The sequence below is a fragment of the Chrysochloris asiatica genome, unplaced genomic scaffold (genome assembly GCF_000296735.1).
Source record: "Chrysochloris asiatica unplaced genomic scaffold, ChrAsi1.0 scaffold00124, whole genome shotgun sequence".
NCBI classification, from domain to species: Eukaryota; Metazoa; Chordata; class Mammalia; order Afrosoricida; family Chrysochloridae; genus Chrysochloris; species Chrysochloris asiatica.
In genome coordinates, this window is record NW_006408642.1 from 8,161,049 (window position 1) to 8,167,573 (window position 6,525).

Below are 6,525 nucleotides of genomic sequence, written 5' to 3' on the forward strand. Positions count from 1 at the left end.
CCTGGGCTTTCTGGGCTGGCTTCCTGCCCAGAAGAGGCTCTGGTCGTCCTATACACCAGAGCTGGGTTGGGGGTGAGCTGGGAGGACAGGCAGAGAATGGTATATTCAGAGTAACCAGCTTCCAGTTCTGTGGAAGGTTCTGAAAGAGCCACGTCTTCTGTTTTTAGGTGGGGGCAGATGAGCACCCAGGGAAGGTGCTAGAGAACCGTTTTCTGATTCTATCTGACCCTGACCCTAGCTAGTCTAAGCTATGGCTCCCACCTCAGATGGCACTTTGATCTTGACCCCAGGGTCTGGCCTGACTTACCTACAGGAGCGTGAAGGATATGAGGAACCATTTATCTTTCCCTCTTATCCTGCAGAGAAAGAAAGCAATCTGTCTGCTGGGATAAAGACAGTCTCGGAGACCCTATGCAGACAGTGAGTTTGTGTCTTACACTGTTGGTCCTTGCTCGTCTCCCTCCGGGAGGTGCCACAGTTGAGTAAGAACTCAGGCAGGTGGCAGCTTGGCATGGGGACCAGCACAGACACCTACAGGCCTCAGGGCCAGGAGAGGGCAGGCAAGGCAGGTAAACAGGAAGACACATGCCTGAGAGACTCCTCTGGCCCATTCTCCCTCTTGCCTGCTTGCTTTCCTTTACTATTCATTTCCTGCAGGCTGAGTGTTGTAACAGGCAGCCTATGTGCTGGACTCTGTAACTAGCTCCTCCACTCTCTTCCCCCATGACTGAGCTCACCAATGGAAAACTGCACAGACTTGGTGGCATGGTTCCCTCTGGCAAGGCCTCCTTGTCCCCTCCTTGGGCCCACCCTCAGAACTCAGGGCCTTGTAGACTAAAGCCTTGTAAGCCTTCAACCTGGAGGTGACATAATTGGGTAAGGACTAAGGCAGGTGGCAGTGCCGAGCAAGGGCCAACAAAGACACCTGAAGCTCCCAGAGCCAGGAGAGGACAGGAAAATGGGATAGCTGCCAGCAAAGGACAGCTAGCCAGGGGACCCCTTGAGGAGAATGGACTGGGCCACAGTCAGTGGGTGGGATGGATCACCCTGTCCTCCCCAGGCAACCAGGAATTTCACTAAAGCCCAAGTCACTCCGGGCAGTCTCCATTCCCCATTTCTTCATGCCATTGGTCACAGGCCAGGCTAGAGAAAATCACACCGGCCAATCATTCTTGGGACAGGGGGTCAGGGAGGCTGTGGATGGACTGATTATGGCCTGGAGCAAGCCATTATTCCCTCTGGGCTTTAGTTTCCTCAGTTATGGAATGGGAAGGGCAACACTCCCAGCACAGGGTTGATGTGAGGATTACATGAAGTAATGAATATGGGCATGCTGAGTAAATACTGGCTCTCATTATTAGAATGGCAGTCCCCTGCCCTTACAGAGCATCCATTGGAAGGTCTGCCAAGAATGACAGGGAGGAATGTTTCCTGTAAAGCTCATCATCTTTCCATCCGTCAAGAAGGAGGGCATCTCTTTGGTCTTTAATTCCAAGATGATAAAGAAAATAAACAGCCTGCAGCATGCCCAACAACAAGGCCACTAAGAAAGTTCATAATTCAAAACCTTAGTGACCACTTACTCAACATACTTTGAAGGAAGATTTTATTACTTGCAACCAGGATTATTGTTCTTATTAATGTTAACTTCTCAGAGTTTTTCTGTTCAGATATCTAATTCAAACCACCTCTATTATTCTTTATTACAATAGCCTATTTTATTTTAAGTCTATTTTAAAATCAGTATTTACTTGTTTATCATCTCTTTTCACTGCTAGATTTTAAACTTTATAAAAGAGAAGATCTTGTTTTGTTCCTTATTGAATCCCTAATGTCTAGCACCAGGAGAAGATCTTCTATATGCCAGGACAGGTTCAGAAGAATGCCCACTTAGGCTAGTTAGCCTAGTCATGGGGCTTTTAGGTGCCATTGAATCAGTACTGACCCATAGTGACCTTATGCACAGCAGAATGAAACACTGCCCGATCCTATGCCAACCTTACTACGGTTGCCATGCTTGAGTCCATCGATGCTGCCACTTGGCCAATCCATCTCGTTGGGGGTCTTCCTCTTTTTCTCTGACCCTCCACCTTACCAAACATGATATCCTTCCCAGTAACTGATCCCTCCTGACAGTATGTCTGAAGTATGAGAGACAAAGTTTGGCCATCTTGGCCTCTAAGGAGCACTCTGGCTGCACTTCTTCCAACACAGATCTATTGGTTCTTTTGGCAGCCCCTGGCACTTTCAATATTCTCCTCCAACACCATATCTCAAAAGCATCAATTCTATATGGTCTTCCTTATTTACTGTCCAGCTTTCTCATGCATATGAGGTTATTGAAAATACCGTGGCTTGGGTCAGGCGCACCTTAGTCCTCAAGCTGACATCTTTGCTCTTCAACACTTTAAAACCGTCTTGTGCAGCAGATTTGCCTAATGCAATATGTCATTTGATTTCTTGACTGCTGCTTCCGTGAGTGTTGATAGTTGATCCAAGAAGTATGAAGTCCTTGACAACTTCAATCTTTTCTCCGTTGATAAGAATGTTGTTTATTGGTCCAGTGGTGAGGATTTTTGTTTTCTTTACATTGAGATGCAATCCATACCCAAGGTCTTCATCAGTAAATGTTTTAAGTCCTCTTCACTTTCAGCAAGCAAAGTTGTATCATCTGCATATCGCAGGTTGTTAATGAGTCTTCCTCCAATCCTGATGCCACATTTTTCTTCATAGAACCCAGCTGCTTGGATTATTTGCTCAGCATACAGGTTGAATAAGTATGGTGAAAGAATACAACCTGTTGCACACCTTTTTAAATTTTAAACCATTCAGTGTTTCCATGTTCTGTTTGAACAACTCCTTCTTGGTCTAGGTACAGATTCCTCATGAGCACAATTAACTGTTCTAGGGAAGTCACCCGATATTTGTTTTTCACTAAATTTGCACCTCTGACCCGCACAGAAAATAAATGTATTTTGAATGGAAAAAAAAAAAAAAAAAGGGAAAAAACCTTAGTGGCAGCAACTGTTGAGGACATTTCTGAAGTGAGTGTTTTTGACACAGACGTGCTTCCCAAGATGCACGTGAAACTACATTTATTGTGTGAGTTGTGCCGTTCCCAGCAAGGTGGTCAGGAACTGTTCTCATGAAGCCTGGAAGGACAGAAACCCCCATTCTGATTTAGACCTGCAGGTGCTGCCCCACAGCCCCCACCAAAGCCCACGTAAGGATTTGAGTCCTTAAAGGCTGAAGAAAAACTAACCTGAAAGGAAATAAAATGGAAATGATGCTTTCTTAAGAAGTAGGACATGCTCAATGAAGATATGTGAAGGGGCAGAGATCACATGTGCCCCCAGAGACAGCCACTGCTCCACATGGGTTCCGCTTCCGGGCACTGTTGTTGAACGAAGCTGAGACTTCACTGTGGACAACTTCTGTCCTCAGAGCTTTTTACCCTAGGTGTCTCTACTTTACTGTCAAATGTTACCTAGGTTTTGAAGCCAAACGTATTCACCTTTAAAATAACAGGGGGTCCTGGAATCTTAGTGTAGTTTTAAAGTGTTAATAACTTCAGAAGTTATAAACATCACTTGAAGGCTAATTACTGAAGATGGCAAAAGTTGACAAAAAATTTAGAAAGCTGTTATTAAAAATTCAGAAACTAGACTTGTGGGGTTAGAAGAGGTGGTTGTTAGTTCTTAGCATGTCTGTGACTGTCCGTGGACTCAACTCTTCAAAATCAACTGTTCCCCAGTCTCACCATCAAGATCCAATGAAGTCATGGTTTAATTCACAGTGCCAACGTAAGGACTATGAACATGGAGAAGTCCTGTGTTTCAGTGGAATGGAGATGCCACAAAGGGCACAGAGATTGATTTTGATGATGTGGCAGCAATACACCCAGAGGTCTTGTAACTTCTTCCCTTATAACTGGAGGACAATCTGTCCCTGAAGGAGAATGTGATGGTTCAGAAACAAAAATGTAGATCAATCAACTCCAAAAGTCTTGCTCCCAAAGAAACTCTTTATGGTGGTTCCACTGGCATGTCCACCTTCGCAGTGGTCCTCATCGCCACTCAGGAGAATGATATGGAAGCTGCTCATGTCTACAAACTCCTGTGAGCAGCTTTCAGTTTCCACTGACCACCCTAGTCCCGCTGTCCTGCACCAATGATGATCAGTAAGGAGATGGAAGAGCAAATTCATTCCATCAAGGGCCCACTTCTGAAAACCCTGTGAACTCAGTTGGAAGGAAATCATGCATTGTGAAGGAAATGGGGGAAAAAAAGAAGACTATGTGAGAAGAGGGCCCAGAATTCTGAAATGAGAATAAAGCAAACTTGGGAGTATGACAGCTTTCCAAACTGAGAATTTGCCCATCTGATTAAAGAATTTTGCACTGATTTGGAATGCCATCAACTTACCATGACTGATCCTACCAAAGAGCACAGATGTGATTTCCATTCCTTGCAAATGTCCAAATTAAAGGTGGACTTAACTAAATATCTGGAGAACAAAGACTTCTACTTTGACTTTGCATTTGATGAGACTTCTTCTAACATAATTGTCTACAGTTTCACACAATATTTGAAGGAGGAAAAGCAACCTGTTTTGCATATGGCCAAACAAGAATAAGACACATACTTTGGGTGGAGACCTCTCAAGAATAGACCAGAATGCATCCAAAGGGGCCAATTTGATGGCCTCTCAGGATGTTTTCCTCCTGAAGAATCAGCCCTACTATTGGAAACTGAGCCTGGAAGTCTGTGAGATTTTCTTTAAGATCTACAATGGGAAGCTGTTTGACCTGCTTAACAAGAAGACCAAGCTGTGCACGCTGGAGGATTGCAAGCAACAGGTGCAGGTGATGGGATCGCAGGAGCACCTGGTTAATTCTGCTGATGACATCATCAAGATGCTCAAGACAGGCAGTGCCTGCAGGACCTCTGAGTAGACGGTTGCCAATTCCAACTCTTCCCTCTCCCATGCCTGCTTCCAGATTCTCTTGGAGCCGAAGGGTGAGTGTATGGCAAGCTTTCTTTGGTAGATTTAGCAGGGAATCAGTGAGGCACAGACACTTCCAGGGCAGACTCACATGGAGGGCGCAGAAATCAACAAGAGTCTCCTGGCCCTGAAGGAGTGCATCAGGGCCCCGGCACAAAATAAAACACACCCCATTCTGGGAGAGCAGGCTAACACAGGTGCTGAAGAACTCCTTTATTGGGAAGAACTCAAGGACGTGTATGATTGTAATGATCTCACCAGGCATACGCTCCTGTGGATATACTTAAACACTCTCAGACATGCAGACAAGATCAAGAAGCTGAGTCCCATCAGTGAACCCAGTGGGGAGCAGCCAATTCAGATGGAGACAGAAGAGACATAAGTCAGATCTAATGGGCCCTGGTTGCAGACAATTTCTCCAAGGAAGGGGAGGAACTGTCTTCTCAGATGTCCAGCTTTGATGAAGCCTGGGACTTAGATCAGATTGCCTTGAGCTTTCCGAGATGACCAAACTATGACATGAGACCTTTGTGACTAAAGCAGACTCTGCCTTGGCAGGTCAAAACAGGCACTTCTTAGCGCTACAAGATGTCATCAAGGCCTTGTCCATGGAAGAGCAGGCCAGCAGACAAATAAGCAGCAAGAAACAGCCCTAGTGATGACTACAAATAAAGATCTGTTTGGTTTCACTCCCAGCCTCTTCATCTTCCAACCCTTCCCCAGCAGATACAGGTACCTGGTCAAGGTCTGAGCAAGGACAGACTTTGGTAAGTGCTAAGTACATGGGCATCTGGGCCCCGGGGAGCTGGAAAAAGTTAGAGCTATGACATGGGGCAGTAGCCTTCCTTTTTCTCCACTGTAGCCCTCATGGGAGCAAATCTAAATGCTCTCCTGTGGCCCTGCCTGGTCACTTCCTGTACATGGCCCCAGCTGAGCATTCCACCTAGAACTTGTATGGAATGAAGGAGATATCTTATTTTGATCCTTATGAATCAAAGTTTCCCCTTGGGCAGCATTCTGTCTGTGTGGACTGGCCTCTGGTGGGGGGCATCCCAGGGTTGGGAGGACAGAAGGGGAGAGGGAAGGAGCCTACAGTCCAGATTTCTGTAGGCTCCAGCCTGCCTTCCACACCCTTGGTCTGGATACTGATATGTCTTGAGCTTAAAAAAAAAAAAAGTTTCTGGGACTTTATTCCTGGCTGGTTTTTAAAAAAACTTTTTACTGTAACTTGAGTAAAGGTTTACAGAGCAGACATCAGTTTTACATTCAGCAAATCATATACTTTGCTTCATTAACAATGATTGCAGTCCCCTCTTTGTATCATCAATTAACAATTGTTAACTCAGCTTCACACCAACTTGCAAGCCTCCGCTGACACACAGGTGGTAGCTGCACATAAAGTGCACTGACCAGGAATTGAACCCAGGTGAGAAGGTGAGAATGTTGTTCTTTTGGGCGCCATTGAGTCAGCTGCGACTCATATTGACCTTATGCACAACAGAACGACACACTGTCAGATCC

The 6,525-nt window shown here is 45.5% G+C and overlaps 1 pseudogene; it reads left to right on the forward strand.

Moving 5' to 3' along the window:
- The window catches only part of LOC102815224, a 6,155-nt pseudogene extending 495 nt beyond the window's left edge, over nt 1–5,660 (forward strand).
- Nucleotides 5,661–6,525: the final 865 nt, after the last annotated feature.